General features: G+C 34.1%; 1 pseudogene; it reads right to left on the reverse strand.

The window, feature by feature from the left end:
• Positions 1 to 14,701: 14,701 nt before the first annotated feature.
• On the reverse strand, positions 14,702 to 16,782 carry LOC149152960 (oxalate--CoA ligase-like; annotated as a pseudogene).
• Positions 16,783 to 18,156: the final 1,374 nt, after the last annotated feature.

Consider the following 18,156-nt stretch of genomic DNA (forward strand, 5'->3'; position numbering starts at 1 on the left):
TAGAATTTGATAAAAGAGGAAAAACTTGAAATTTCATCGCCACATTTGGCCCAAAAGTTAAATCCATCTTCACACATTCACCCCTAAACATGTTTTAGATTTTCCCTTGGCGTTCCTTTAACTCCCTTGCTTATGGAATCATAACTCCCGAACCTTAAGCCTCATATTGCAATCATGATGATGTGTTTTCATTACATCCATGTTTATATAAATTACAATGTTGGAATCTTTGAACTTTAATTAGTCTATGTTATTTAGCTCAACCTATCTAAATCATATTAACACAATTACATTATAATTTATGGATATTGAAGTTGGGATGTTACAAGATAAAATTATTCTCAGTTTAAACTTGATAAATAAAATTTTGTATTAAATTTGTTTTGGAAATGAAAGCTTCACATTTGAAACTTAAAAAATTATCATTAATGGCTTCTAATAAATCAACTAAATTTTTTATGACAATATTTATAAATTAAATATTATTGTGATTAAAAGAAGCATTGTTACTAGTTTCCTTAAGTGAAACTGTTATTAACTAAATTTTGATAAATTAAATAATATAATGATTATTTTTTTTTTTACAATTTTTCCTTGCATTCCTAATTTCATGAGAAGAAACACACATTTTTTATCTCATATATATAATCAAAGTTATATATATCCTTTATGGTAGGAAAAACTATCATAACTCAGTTGTCAAACCAGTAGTGAGGACATGTTTATTTGGTTATTATCTACGAATGCAGCCTCACTCATCACCCTTATACAAGGAAAACCACGCCACTTGGAATAACCCATTGCTGGTCTGTAAGGGGGCATGTTTTTACTCCTACCAGATGCCTCTGGGTCTTGGGACGTTAACCTATTTCTTTACGTCCAAGAAAAACAAGCTCTTAGCCAAACAAAAGCCATTTTACGGCATACTCTAGGCCCATATATATATATATATATATATATATATATATATATATATATAATTTCGTGAGAAAAAACACATAATTTTAATCTTATATATATAACCAAAATTTTTATTTTAAATAAAATAAAAATAATGTATTTACAAAAATGTAAACTTTCTCTCTCTCATTCTCACTCTCTCTCCCCCACACACATTATTTAATTATACTTTTTATTATTTAATTTTTGTTTTTTAATATATAAATGAATTTCATATTTTTATAGACTATTAAATATTTAAATTATAAAATCTAGACCATGCATATATATCATTTTAATCAAATTTTAAGAAGAAACCAAAAAGACATGTGACATATGGAGAAACATAAATAAAGGAAAAAATTAATTCAGCAAAATAATGCTTAACAATAAGGAAAAGCTACAAGGACTCTCCTAGCTTCCACACATTTTACTGAGTTGTGTTTTAATATTAATTAGTTGGACGTGATAAGTTGTTCATGTTTTAATTCTAAACATCATGTGTTGAAGGGATTTTTAAGGTTACCAATTACAAAAGTGAGTTAGTTATATAATTTAATATATAAAAGATAATTTGTGAATACATATATTTTTAATTTCATGGAATTTTTTAAGTTAAAATTGATTTTTGAAACAAAACATTTATTAATAAGTTTTGTTGTATTTTTGGTTTATTTTTGTATTGGTTTATTCAATGTTAAATGTAGACATGTATTAGATGCAAATTTCACATGCAACGAATACCTATTTTGCATATTTATGAGTAGACTCACATCAAAAATTTTGAAAATACATGAAAAAATGTGTTTTTGATACGGGTTTACTTAGAAGTATGGAAAGTGGGTACTTGTTAGATGTGGAGTTTAATTATGAATTTAGCATGTGTTTACACTTGACATTTGAGTAAATTTATATGGAGATAAGCCCAAAATACAATTAAAAAATTAGTTTCCTTTCTTTCTTAATTTTCAAATACATAACTCTTATTTTATTATTTTCCATAGGAGGTTCATTTTAGACCTCCAAATCCCCCCAATGCAACTTTCCATACCAACCTTTCCTATACTTTTCAACATTTTCATTTGAGCTAATCTTCTTTGTTTACAACTATTTATGCCTAATGGGTTTGCATCTATTAGGAAATGGTACCTAGTCCCAGTGGCATATTTTTAAAGTGTAGCCATCTCGACATCCACGAAAAATCTCCAAGAATTATGATCTCCATATCCATTGTAACCTTGTTAATAATTCTAAGCTCACAAATGTTATAAAAATCAAGTAAATATACTTTTAAAATTAAAAGGATTATAATTATACATGACCAATTTCCTTATTTTTTGAGTGGACCTACTTAAATCTTAAAGAGGAGTTTCTTCCTCCTCTTTTGAATTCGTTTAATCCTTCTCGTCATAAATTCCAACATGAACTTCTTGGTCATATTTCTCAAGAATGGGTGATAATTTTACATCTAAATATTTTTCATCCTATTTTGGTTGCATCATTCTGAAAGAACACCTAACTTCTCTAAAGATGACATTTATACTATACAAAAATTTCTTAGAAGTATGATTCTAAAGCTTATACCCTTCAACATCAATGCCATACTTGACGAAGATGCATTTCCTTACCTTATTATTCAACTTCAGTTACTTCACCTTAGGCACATGAGTGAAGTACCCCTCGCCCGCCTATGATAATTTAAATATATGTAAATTGATAGTTAGGATGGTGATTCTGATGTATGTCACTATTTAGGCTAGCGAGAAAGAGTTATTTTGTGGGTTTGTGTGTGATGCCTCATCCCACATTTGCCCAAATTCACAAGATTTCTAGGGTAAACATGAGATGAGTGTCATTAAGACATGAACTGGCCTCTAAATTATGGCTAAGGAAGTGAGGCCTACAAACTGAACACTTATTGTCATCCTACATGGAATACCGATCATCCAAGAGTGGAACAACCACCCCAGGTGATCATTCCTTGAGATGGAACCACTTTCTCTGACCTAACTCCATAACTGCATCCTTGGCACATCATCCATGGAGTTGGAAGCCTATAACTGCACTCACAGGCTTGTTTCCATGCAGTTATGACCCAATGCCTCCAATTTTGTCCATGTGGTTCCAAGATCTAAGCCAATTTTTTAGGCTAGCCTCCATATCACTGCCTAGAACTTCCTGAAACTTTCCAGAATCATAGATAAGACAATAAAAATTCTAACCATTCAAACTCAAGGAATAACTTGACATATACATGCTTAATCCATGATATACATTTCGTTAAACATATAGTAAACATATAAGCTCCATATCATGAATGCATATTTGATCAAAAACTGATAGTCTTCATCTGAAAATCACCAAGAAGGCTCTAACTTCTCTCTAGCTAGTTGTAATAACACTTGTTAGTCCATGCATTAATCAACCATTCAATGACTTATCAAAATATTCCTGGATCCATACATAGAATTCATCATATTACCAACATATAACCAGAAAATAAACAACATAGAAACCATGGAAAATCAACCATAATATCACCATCATAATCAATATAAATTATCACAGATCACAATATAAAAACATGTCATATTAAATATGAAAATGCCAACCAATTCAGGTACTTTCATGTACCACCCAGCCATAGACTGAGCTAAACCAAATCTCTCTTGTATCCAATCACCCACGTGGCATATTCCAAACATGAATGTGGTATATAATGGAATAAACAAAGACAAAAACCAACCAAGTATTTCAGAGAAAAAAAACCTTAACCCTCAACCATAGTGATTCCACCTCTACTGTTTGAAAATCACTAACATCAACCATATCGATCTCTACCCAAGCTATCAAGGGCTCTGGAAACTAGTATCTCAACCCATGATCGTCTAGAAGTCCATACTGTTTGTTCCAGCCATTTCTCTAGGGGCTAGTAACTCAACCCACCAAGAACTCTTGAGCATTTTTTCCAACCCATAACTATCGAGAACCTCAATACCAATCATAAAAACAAGTTGAAAACCCACAAACCATGGTTAGCCAGGAAATTGTAAGGCAACGCTAAAACTACTTTCAATCCAAGAAATTCTCCATGGAAATAACAACACATAACCAAAGAACCACATGCATATACCATGTATAAAAAAATTAGCAAGGAAATCGGAGATGCAAACTATTACCTACAAAGTGTCCCTTTTGTATTTGTTGAACCAACTATTCCCTTGCAATCCCTTGCTTTCTTGTGCTTTCTTTCTCCATCCAAGTGAATTCTAGAACAATAAATGCATGCTCCAAGAATGATCTAAGTGTGCAAGAGTATGAGAGAATGAATGTGTGAGAGAAAAAACTACAACTCCACCATAAAACCATCAAAAGATAAACCAAAAAAATTTGTGAACTAATTCTCTAAAGCCTTTTTATCATTAATACCTCTATTTTCTTCATTTTCCTTCAATTTTCCTCTAATTCCCCTTGCAAGAAAATATGTGTCTCTTCACCTTCCTTTTCTCATACATTCCTTTATTTTCATAAATAAATGTTAATTATTGTGCCTTTGCCTTTGCCAATTTCTATAGCCATTATTAATCACAAGTGATACCCCCTATAATGTTTTGCCCAACATTCATCTTGGAATATGTGTCCCATGATCCTGGTCTTCTTTTATTTACATTGAAATCAATTAGGGGTTATTACAAACACCTCCCCCTTTGGGGAACATGATCCTCGGTGTTCAATGATGCTTAACACTAGAAAAACACATGGTGTAGATGGAGCTTTATACCCCATATTGACATGACATTTACATCGCACCAATCTATTGAAACCATGAACACCATATTACTTATTGGATCTTTATAACACAACTCATTGTAGTATATACAATACACATATGCATAAACGCAAACCAAAACACATAAATCAAACTCATTTACTCAATCAACAAATAAAGAAGGATACAAATCTTATATATGATTAGTCATTTCCCATGTAGCTTCGTTGGGCCCAAAGTGCTTACAGTACACTTTAACTTGCTTGATTTCCCTGTTTCGGAGCATGGTTTGTTCTTGTTGAAAAATGCACTATGGTTCAGATTGTTGGAATTATCCCTCTAGTTCCACCTGAAATACATAACAATTAATCACATGATCAACATCGTAGACATATTTCTTAAGCAATGAAACATGGAAAGCATCATGGAATTTTAGGGTTGGCAATAGTGCAAGTCTATAGGCAAGTAGCCCAATCCTCTCAAGGATCTCAAAAGGCCCACAATGCCGAGGTACCAATTTGGCACATGATCTTATCCTCAAGAAGATAATCTTGGGCTGGATGTGCAAATACACGTGCTCCTCAACCTAAAACTCCTTGAATTCTTTATGCTATCTACATAACTCTTCTGCTTATCTTATGTTTCCTTCAAATTCCTCTTAATAACCTTCATTTGTTGTTCCATCTCAACCAACATATCAAGTGCAATCAACAATCTGTACATTGGATCACTCTAGTTGATTGGAGTATTGCAACTCCAATTGTAGAGAGTCTCAAATTGAATCATCTTCAAGGACTCCTGATACCCATTATTATATGCAAACTCCATCAATGGAAGATAATCCTCCCACTTCCTCTGCTGGTGCATGACATATATATTTAACATGTCCTCAAGAATCTTGTTCACCATCTCTGTTTGTCCATATGTTTGTATATGATAAGCTTTACTGAAAGCTAACTCTATCCCCAAACCTATAAACATCTCCTTCCAAAACATCGAAGTGAACTTGGCATTTGTTTCTGATATAATATTCTTGGGAACACCATGCAATCTCATTATCGTCTTGATGAAGATTTGAACTACCTCACTATGTTAATTCATAGTCTTCAATGCAATGAAGTGAGCTACCTTACTGAACATGTTAACCACAAGCCTGATGGAATCATGCTCCTTTGATGTCCTCAACAAACCTATAGTAACTTCCATGGAAATGACCTCCCATTTCCATTTTGGAATCAGAATAGGCTTTAGCAAACTAGTTGGATGCTTACACTATTCTTTTATCTCCTAACAATCCAAACATATCACAACAAACTCAGCCACCTCTTTAGTCAAGTTCAGCCAATGATAAAACTTTTTAATTGCTATCAAAGTCTTTTGATATCCTCGGTGACTTTAATATGAGTTGACATGAAACTCCATCAATATGAGCTTCTTGAGCTCAGTACAACCTGACACATAAATCTTATTCTTCAATCTAACCAAGCCATCGAGCGTCAGGTGATACACCTTATCCTATCACCTCTAGCCTACTACTGCAATATCTACTTCAACTCCTCGTACATGTCACCGTGGTATTCTGCATGTAAGATTCACTCCTGTAAATATGCCCCATAAGAACTTAAAGTTGCAATGTGATTCACTTGCACTCTCCTGCTAAGAACATCTACAACTTGATTCTCCTTTCCCTTGATGTATTTAATCTCAAAGTCAAACTCACTGAGATCAGCCAACCATCTATCTTGCCTAACATTAATATTAGGTTGGTCAAACAATACCTCAACCCACTGTGATCACTCATCAAGACAAACCTTTTACCAAGAAGATAATGTATCCACATATTCAATGCATGAATGATAGTTTCTAACCCAATATCATGAGTCACATAGTTCTACTCATTCTCATTCAACTTCCTTGACTCATAGCATACCACCTATCCTTCTTACATCAAGACTTGACCAAGTCCTTTTTCAAGCATCTATACATACCACGAGCTTCTTATTGAAACCTGTAATATTCAACACTAAACCATTTGTAAGAAAAATCTTTCACTACTCAAAACTAGTTGCACACTCCTAAATCTATTCAAACTTCTCTCCTTTTTGTTGCAAGGATATAATAGGATATGAAATAAGTGAGAATTCGCTGATGAATCTCCTATAATAACCAAGTAGTCCCATAAATGATCTAACCTCATCGACATTTCAAGGAGTTGGTCACTCCATGATAGCCTTAATTTTTTTCAAGTCCACTCCTCTACCTTTCTTAGAAATGACATGCCCCAAGTAGTAAAATTTAGTATGAAAGAAATTTCACCTATTGATCTTGGCATACAAGTGATGTTCTCTAACCAATATTAACATCGTTTCGAGGTGTTCTTTGTGCTCTTCCTCATTCTTAGAATGTATCTATATATCATCAATGAATACTATCACAAATGTATCCAAATAAGGATGCAACACATTGTTCATCAAACACATGAAAGTGGCTGGAGCATTAGTAAGACCAAAAGGAACCACTACAAAATTATAATGGCCAAGTCTGGTAAAAAATGAATTCGTGTACATATCTTCTTCTTTGATGTGCACCTAATGATATCTTGATCTCAGATCAATCTTTGAAAGCACTGCTGCTCACTTCAGCTGATGAAACAAATCATCAATCTGGGGAAAATGATACCTATTATTGACGGTCACCTTGTTCAACTTCCTATAAGCAATCCACAACCTGAGAGTACCATCCTTCTTCTTCACAAATAACATTGGTGCAACCCAAGGTGACACACTTGGCTTAATGTATCAGTTATCAAGAATTTTCTTAAGTTGCAACTTCAATTCCACCAATTCAGAGTGCTCATTCTATAAGGTGCCTTTTATTCTAGTGTTTCTCCTGGTACCAACTAAATAAACAAGTACACTTCTCTATGAGGAGGTAGCTTTTATCTATCTAGTGGAAACACAGCCTCAAACTACTGCAAAACAAAATACCACTTCAAGACATCATCATCCTCATCTTCCTTCTCTTTTTTCACTAGAAATATGAATTGAAAATAGTACACATACTTTCCTGCAACTACACGTTTCCTACATAGTTATAACCGTTCTCACTGATATAATCTTCTTCTTTCCCTGTAAGAATCTCCTTTCCCCATCATCATCTAGGCACTCAATAGCCTTGCCATAGCCATATACCTTAGTCCTATGAATGTAGAACCAATTCATGCCCAAAAGAATATTGTATGGACTTAAAGGAAACACATTTATATGTGTTGATGTAGGCATACCATTAACCTCAAATGGACAAGATCACACCAAATTATGAACTTTTCTCTTGGTCCTGTAACCAACTACACCAACCAATATTCTACATGCACTTATTTATTCAAACCGCACTTATCCAACGAGTCAGGACTAACATAACTATAATTATATCCAAGATCAATAAAAATGGAAACAACTTGATCACTTAAATCTATTAAGTGTTGCATAAATCTGAGGAATACTCTACCCAACATCTCTAATTGTTTTTCCCTCTTGATCATTATAAATATTATGTCTACCACCCTTATTTTGTGGAAAATCTCTCCTGTGATTCTCTCCACCACAATTTCAACACTACAAAGGGTTCTTGCCATCACCTTTCTTGTACTGCTTAGACTCAGACCCATGTCCTTTGCCAACTGTGTTGAACTTCTTGTATGATGCTACATTCTCCTTGTCACCTGCATCCAAAGATCTTTCTCTATTTTTAAACCATTTTCCATTAGTATTGCCATTCCCTTTCCAATCATGCATAGGATCAAAATAATGCTTAGAATTCTCATAATAATGCTTCAACTTCCCTGTGACTTCCTCCAATAAATGATGTTGATCATACTCAATTTGATCGTTGAATGTTAATGATAGTCCAATGATGAATATTTGAAACTTTTTCTTATCATCCTTGAGGTAGGGCACATACCTAAACAACATTGAAAACTTGGTCATATACTCTTCATCTGTCATGGCACCCATCTTGAGTTCATAGAATTCCTTGGATTTGTTGTCATAATATATTTCATTCAAGTAATTCTTTCTGAAGAGTCTTTTAAACTCATGTTAACTAAACTCCTTTATTCAACCTGTATCCTCCATGAGACATTCTACCATATTCCCTATTAGTACTTGCCTCCTATCCATGAAGTATTCTTGGTTGTCTCTATCACTCTGCAAATCTGATAGGCTCTGAAGGACGACTATATTAACCTCATTTTCTTTTCCCGGGCTCTGGAAAGTATTTCCTCTGATTGAATTATCCTATCATTATCTACCTTGCAACTTTTGATTTCTTCCTTGAAGCTTCTCAGTGTATCTGTTATATCAGGAGAATACTCATGTCCTTACTGCTCAGCTGACATATAAGGAGAGACATGTGAACCATAATCCACTATTTTTCTATTCATCTCTAATCTTTTATTTCTTGCAAACATGCCATGTTAGATAAACCAAATATAGACATAATGAAAATCATACCTCAATGTATTTTAGGGGAGGCTATATCGTCTACACAATCAATCCATATTAGCACAATATATATATATAGTGAAATCAACATATCATTCATCTCAACAACAACACCATGATGACACAAGACTACAATAATGACCATCACAATGCATGCAAAAAAAACACATTGACAACTAACATGCATGCATAACTATCACATCTACCCTGTGGTCCAGTTCTACAACCTTGCATTGGTACCACCCTATCATATAATATATTACCCAAATAGAACAAAACCCACTCTAATACCACCCTATAATGTCTCCTACATTTATCCAAATTCACAAACATTCTAGGTTAAACATGAGACGAGTGTCACTATGACATGACTCGACCTCCAATTTATTGTTAGGGAAATGGTACCTACAAACTTACCATTTACTGACATCCTACATGGGCTTCAAATCACTCAAGAGATGAACAACCACCCCAAGTGATTAATCCTTGAGATAGAACACTTTTACTCTAACCTAGCTCCATAACCACACCTTTGACACTACATCCATGTGGTTGGAAAGCTATAATTGCACTCACAAGCTTGCTTCCATATAGCTATGACTCAATTCCTACAATTTTGTGCATGCGGTTTCGAGATATAAGCCACTTTTTTAGGCTAGCCTCCAGACACTTCCCAAAACAACCTGAATCATTCTAGAAGAATTTATATAAAACGATAACAATGCTAGCCATTCAAAATCAAGAAAGAACTTGACCTAGACATGCCTAATCCATGATAGAAATTTTGACAAACATATGTTAAACATATAAGCTACATGTCATGAATGCATATCTAATCATCAAATGATAGTCTTCATCAACAACAACACCGAACCCACAGCCACAACAACATAGATCTCTAGGAAATGGCAAAGTAAGGCTAAAACCATTGTCAATCTAGGAAAATATTCATGCCAATGAAAACACGCAACCAAGGAACCACTTGCATGTACCATGAATCCAAAAATTAACAAGGCAATAACATATGCAACCTATTACCTGCAAAGTATCCACGTTGTAGTTGTCGATCCAAATTTTCCCTTGTGCTCCCTTTCTTTCCATTCCTTTCTTTCTCTAATCCAAGTGAATGCTAGAATGCTCCAAGCATGCTCTGCGAATTTTCTAAGTGTGGAAAAGTATGAGATAAGGAGAGTGTGAGAGAATGAACTAGAGCTCCACCAAATTTTTTTTTAAAGCTAAGCCTACAAAAACTATGAACTGATTCTTTGGAGACTTTTTATCATTTATGCCTCTATTTTCTTCATTTTCCCTCTAATTTCCCCTACATGGAAATTTGTGCCTCTTCACCTTCCTTTTCTCCTATTTTCCTTTATTTTCATAAATAAATGTCAATTATTGCCTCTTTTCCTTTACCAATGCCTTTTCCAATTTCCATATCCGTTATTTATCACAAGTGATTCCCACTATAAATTTTTTCCAAACATTCAACTTGGAATTTGTGTCCCATCACCTTGGTCTTATTTTATTTACAAGGAAAATCAACCAGGGGCTATTACACTATGTGCCTATTTAGTTATTTTTATAGGTTTTAGGGCTAAAATTACTAGATACATATATATTCATTCTTTTTAATGGCGAAAGTGCCAAAATGGTAATTATGATGTAAATTATTATAAATATTATATTAATAAAATGGGATGCTTGCGGGGACCACTCCATGGTAAAGACTATGGGCAATGGTACAACCCCATGGTGACAGGAAACAAGGTGTTTTTTCAAGCGTTGATGGAATAGGGCACCTAGGGCCCACATGGCTTCAAGGAATGACACATGGTAGAGGAATGCCATGCATATTTAGAAGGTGCATATTTTCCTAAGAGGGGTAGTTAATGGATTATGGACTCATGATGATTCACTGTATCCCATTTTTTTGAATTTTGTTTTGCGCAACTAACTGGAAAACCCTCTACTTGGGTTATGGACTGGTCGTAAGTTATTTTGGTTCATTGTTGGAGAAATTCCTAGAGAGAAGCATGAGCTCCTACAAGGCCAGGTTAAGAATGTTTCCATCTAGTCATAAGGCACCTTGAGATGTGGGCACCATTGAGGGATTGGAAAGGTGCAAAGAAAGGGTGTGCCACTGACATAACTTTGGAGGGTGGGAATCGAGGGTTGGGGAATTGCCTACTAGGTGGGTATCATATCCATTATTATGTTTGATTTGGGACGATCCTAAATAGGAATAAAATTACAATTCTCCAAAAATTTGATGGAAATAGTATTGTGTCAAAGATATTGATGAGATGATTTCAACGCAACTTAAATCACATCAATATAAGTCTGTATGGAAAATTTTTATCAGTTTGATGTTCTACAACAATAGGGAAAAAGTTAGAGTAAAAGGTGACATGTGGCATACCATGGAGTTGGCACGTGTCATGTACAAAATAATGATGTGGGTGAACCAGAGCTTGACATGTGGTAGTTGATGTCGCTAGGTTGACAAGTGGTTGGTGACATGAAAGGGAATGTATCGACACATGGCCCACTGGATGGGCGACACATGTCCTAATCAATGGGTGCCTCATGGAACCAGGGTTAATGCCAATTCATTAACAACTCTGATAACCCACCAACAATGGATACCACGGGTTCACATGAAATTAGGCCACTTCAAGTCTGAAAAAGAAAAAAAAAAGTAAAATAAAAGTAAAAAAAATTAAAAAATTAAAAAATTAAAAACTAAAAATAGAAATTAAAAAATAAAAAATAAAATAAATAAATAAAATAAAAAATTGTTTTCCTAGTTTTGGGTTCCAGGACAAATCTATATGTATATTATTTATGTTCTCACAATTGTATACTTTTACCGCCCCAATACAAACCCCCTAGCAGGGGGGGATGCCAAACCCCTTGCAACTCCCCTATTGTAGCCATCATTATGTAACAATGCTTGGAGCTAGTCATGGAAAGAATATAACACATACCAACGTTCCCCCACTTGTTTTTTTGTTTCAATAAAATGGACTATAGGAGTGCTCGACCATTGGTCCCAAACTGCAACACCCATTATTTTTCTACACCAAGAAAACTTTTGAGTGCTCACAGGCATTTTCGATGAATCTACAACATTCCTCAAAGTGTCCACCTTTACCAACAACTCCCTTTTGTCTTCAATTATATCCCTCACAAAGTAATATTGAACATCAATGTGCTTTGTCTTTCAATGATAAGCATGGTCCCTTGCCAAGCAAAATTGCATATTAGTTGTCACAATTTCTCCTTATAACTCACTATACGAACCCATACTTGAACACAATCTATAAAACTAAATTGTTTCATTACTTTCATGAGTTTCCTCCATGTATTCAACCTCTTAGTTGAAAGTTTCGCTACAAATTGTCTCGTGCCCATCCAACTAAATTCTCCTCCAAATAGGTTAAACACATACCCACTTGTAGATATTTTTTTATCCTTATCTCCGTCCAATTTTGCACCAACAAATTCACATATATCTAACACTATCCTATCATGGTTTTCATTAGTAAAACAAACCATAATCACTAGTGCCGTGCAAATACCTGAAAACTCACTTCATTGTTTTCTAATACTCCTTCCCTAGTTTTTACATAAACCTATTGAATACTCTCAATGCATCTACAATGTATGGTATGGTATAAATCATTTCATACATTAGGAAGCCAATTTCACTTCATTAAAATTCCAAAAAAATTATTACAGGGACATCACTAGAATTGAGTTTTTTTTTGTTATTTTGAAATTCTAGATACACTATTCAATTCCAAATTTAATCAAATATGTGTTACTTGCATACGAAGGAAATAGATGTTCTCTTCCCCTTCCCATGACTTGGGACATTTTTCAACATATAATTTTGCACCTATATGAATATGAACCTTCACTAATTTACTATCCTGCATATTAAACCTCTGCAATATTGTTTCAACATACTCCTCTCGTTTAACTAGAGCTTTTTCTTTGCCTAATCTCATTTAATTTCCATATCCAAAATATTTTGCAATACCAACATCCTTCATGTTGAATTTAGAGGACAGTTTGGCCTTCAAATCCTTGACAATTTCTTTGTCATTTCCAATCAGCAACATATCATCCACATATAAGGCCAAATAAATAACAGAGTCGCCAATTAAGATAATATAATATATATAATAATATAGTATATAATATAATAACATATTTTAAGTACGTTTTAAAATTGATTATATCATAAAAGACAATTTAATTGGAATAACAATACAATATTATTTTTAAAATTGTATAAAATTTAGCCAAACCTCAACTCCCTGTATTATATGTCCATTTATATTTATAGTATGATTAATATACGTGGAAGACCTCATTTTCCATCATTTACATGTCAATTAGGAAAATGAAGCCTTCAAGATATGTCCCCACATTTACTAATACCATTATGCCAGTTATATGGTTACAATATTCATTTATTTTGATTAATTTCTCTGTTTAATTATAAATAACTTAAATGTGAACCTTCCACAATATTTTAACATTTTATTAGAATGATTTTTTCATAATTTCCCTTTCTTTTGAAAAACAAGTACATTATTTAGATGTATAAATCACAACCAATATACCGTGTCGAATGGAGCTCTGCGTCATTTCTTGCCACCTTCATATTTTACCCGGGTTTTATAGTTTCACTGATCGACGCGCATTCTTAACCCATTCCAACCTTGTAGTTTCACCGATCGGTGATCATTTGTAAGGGATACAACGTATTGAAATGGTCGGTCATCGTGACATCAATGTAGATGAAACCAAGTCTAACGACCTAACTTATTGATTTAAAAATTATTAAAAAGCATTGTAACAGAAAACATGGTCATTACATGGTGATCAAGGTGAAATATTGTCCCTCGATCCCGATATAAAACAAAGAATATCCTGTTTACATAAAATCTCAACCATTTATTTAATTAAAAAATAAAATCCTGCAGCCCAATTCCAATACAAACAACACCTTCGGCCTCATTATTAATATAATTTTATTTAAATAAATTGTATTTGTCTAAATATAATATCAAAATTGTATACTCCACTACTTACTGTGAATACATAATATACATTATTTTATATATTAATGGAAATTATAAGTTATACAAAATTATAAAATTATATCAATATGTATAACTAAGTCTTTAAAATATTTGATCTCCTAGATTTTATGAAGAGTGAAGAAGATTTTCCCAAAAAAAATACAAAATTATTATACATTTGGAAAATATCCAATCTATAGTAGAAGATCATTTTCAAAATACTAAACTGATTTTCCCACTTTCATTTAAGAAGAAAAAATAAGAAGAAGATGAACATAATTATTATATCGGTTTGGAAAATGTCAAAATCTATACTGAAGTTCATTCTCTTTTTCTCGTTAAATAAACTAATTATCACTAAATAAATATGGTTATTAACTATGAGAGGAAGTAAGTTATGCCTCAAGTTTAGGGACCTTCCCAACTGAGACAAATGTCATGAAATGCTCCACAACTAGTCGCCTCTCGACTTTTCCAGTTGAACTTTTCGGGATAACGTTCGTGACAAATACCCTTTTCAATATTTTGATACTTGCCAATCTTTTTTCATAAATTCCTGGTTTCAATTTCAGTTACAATAGCCCCCACTTTTCGAACCACTGCTGCGTTGATCTGTAAAGTCACAACCAGGTTCAAAAGAATCTATTTGGTTTTTTAAACCTCAAAATTTTCTAATTTACTATTTAAATCTCGAAAAAATTATGAACGAGAGTAAATCACCTCTTCTTCATATTTTTGATCAGGAACTGCAAAAGAAACAGCCTCGACCACTACAGGGTGCGACAGTAACACAACGTCTACTTCCACTGATGATATTTTCTCACCTGTAAAAGAGTTCCAAAATGCTAGTTCACAAATTAATCATAACAGAAGCCTCTCCTAGAAAATTGTGTTTACCTCCTCGATTGATGAGCTCTTTAATCCGCCTAATGAGAAACAAGTATTCGTTGTTGTGTAGGTAACCTAGATATCTTGTTTTAAAACCACCCGAACTTGAAGACATTTTTATTGGATTGTTTTGATAACCTTGAGTAACGTCCCTATATACAGACCTCACTGTTACATCCCTGTTTCTGAACAACATCGTCGTGATTGAGAATGGCTAATTCCTCGCCTACTTCCTTTCCCACTAATCCCGATTTATGAACACCATGATGTGGCAACGGATTTGAAGTCATTAAATGAGAAGCTTCTATCATCACATAACCTTTAAGAACAGGATCGTTGAATGCTTGCTCCATACACGGCTCCATATGTTCCAGTATTCCTAGAGCCAGAGAAGCGTTGAAAATTTTCATGAATCATAGATTTCGGATACTCACTCTCGGGCTTTGTGATGTGCCTCTCTAGCAAAATTTGGTGAATGGTAGGCACCGCTGTGTACCAAGTGGCACCGTAGGTTTTCATATCGTTCCAGAACAATGAGGCCAAGAATTGACTAGCTGTGGGAATGACGACGGTTGCTCCTGTGACCATGGACGAGATAAATGACGCTACGATACCATGGACGTCAAAGAGTGGTAGGAAAATGACCATCAGGTCGGACGACAAAAGCTCATACATGTCTATGAAGAGCTTCGTAGATACCGCCAGGTTTCTTGCGTCAATGAGACTCCCTTGGGACGGCTAGTGGTGCCCAACGTCTGAAGAAATAGTGCTTTGTCATCTTCCAGGTTCAACCCGATCTCTGTAACCACCTCACTCCCCTTGGATTCCACAAAATTTCATCTCGCGTGGAACTCGATTGTTGTGTTTCTATTGGTATCTAGGCAGAATTGTAATGCATCACAGAGAGAGCAAGCTTTGTGGCATTATTAAGGAATTTCCTTCTGTGGGCATTATAAGCATTTTGGGCCCAGAATTCTCTAGATAGAACTCAAATTCCTCTTGGCTGTAGGTAGAATTCAATGTTACTACAACTTCTCTGGCCCTTATGACCAAAAGGAACAGTATCACAAACTCCGCTAAAAACACACAACTTATTGAGGGTATTGAAACATGAACCTAGCCTATCATGTAATGAAATTACCTAAACTATCATTTAATATTGACTAATCTTCCCTTCAACGCAGCGGATTACAAAAAAGGGGAGCAATCTACAATACAATGAAGGGGAAAATTAAAGAGAGAACAAACATTTTAGGAATTCTTGAGATATAAGACATAGAGAAAACATTATTGACTAGAGAGTTTCTGTTAAAAAAAGGTTGTAGGAAAATTATATAAACGAAAGGAAAAAGCGTAGTGTGAATATTTGCCTCTATAGATTTAGGCTAGGTGAGAGCCACCACATCCCCTCATTCGATCCCCACAACTCTCACCTTGGAGGTATAGATATTGATAAGCCTTCGCATTTCCATGGATATAACTTTCAATTTACCGAAAATGTTGAGAGCCCTCTGTTGGGGAACTCGTCGCAGACGTTGTTTATAGGCGCACTCAGAATCATAGGACGAAATTCTCCTTTGTTTTCCATTGAAAGACAATGCGCCCGTTAGTGCTGTTCACACTTGATTTATTGTTTTATCCTGAACTAAAAAGAGAAGACTTGTTTGGGGAAAGGCATGCTACTATCCTGTGAAATCATAGTTATAGAACTACCTGAATTGTCAACAGAATTGGATTCTTTAGTTGTAATAATTTCTCAAGCCAAAATTTTGAGCTATGCCACAATTAAGGAAAAAAATTTATCAAAGTTAATTAGGATGACAGTGATTTAACATAGATTTAACGTCATCCCTAAGAAAGACCATAAATGTAGGCATCCAAAAGTTCTTAAAGCGGGGACAAGCCCAAAAATAGATAGGATAAATATTAGGGTCCAATTGACTCCATCTATTTTCTGCTCAAATGAATGCTAGCTACTTTCCTATTCAAAAAGTGTATGTTTAGAAAAGCATGTTTCTCTCAATCCATTTTCACTCATCTTGGTTCCTAGAATAACAAATGAATGTCTTGATTCCAATAAAATAGTTTTGAGTCAACACTAGGAAACAACCAAACCTTTGTGTTCAATACAAGCATATATTTTTATCACCAAATTAGTGAGGCATAGTTAAGATACTAGGATTGAATTTCAACAGTCAACACCATACCATTCAGTGACAAGTTGAGAGTTTGGACATAAAAATTGATTGGAAACCAATTTATTCCTGACATATATAATGCTTGTAACCTTCAAATCCTACATCATACAAGTTCAAATTGTGTAAAACCAAAAGTTAATAGGAAACTTTGCAGGGCCTGGTGCAAAATTTTGTAGGAAGAAACAAAAATTGAAGTACTTTGTTTATCTCTCACCACCATTGATAAAAGACTAATTCTTATCATTATTATATTCAAAATTTTGAATTAAAAACCATGTTCTGTGAAACCTTTTAATACATCAAAATTCCATCCTTTCAAAATGGTTCAAACACATTAACCAGATCCCATGGTACATACCCTCAATTCCATACCGTCCAATTATAATGAGGGTTGTTTTTTATTGTGATAATGTAATATTTCTTGGAAAGGAAAAGTTTTGTATATACATTCTTCTAAATCATATTCCAAGGCAACCAAAACTATCAAATTTTTCCAATTCCAACAACTATAGTATGCTAAAGGAGGTTTGAAGGAAAAAGTATTATGAAATTCCTACTCACCCCAAAGTCAAAATTCAAAATATTGAAGCAAAGAAATCCCAAAATGGATCCTCGATAGGGAGTGATAAATAAAGTAAAACTAAACAAAAGTAGTTCAGATCAAGTTGTTGAAAAACTATGAAAACATGAAATGTAGACAATGTCCAGTGTGTATCATTCGAAGGGAACACAAATTTTGATATATAAGTGTGTTCCATCTTTTG

This window comes from Pinus tabuliformis, chromosome 9 (genome assembly GCF_031772625.1).
Source record: "Pinus tabuliformis cultivar Carrire ecotype Pingquan chromosome 9, CPIR1, whole genome shotgun sequence".
NCBI lineage: Eukaryota > Viridiplantae > Streptophyta > Pinopsida > Pinales > Pinaceae > Pinus > Pinus tabuliformis.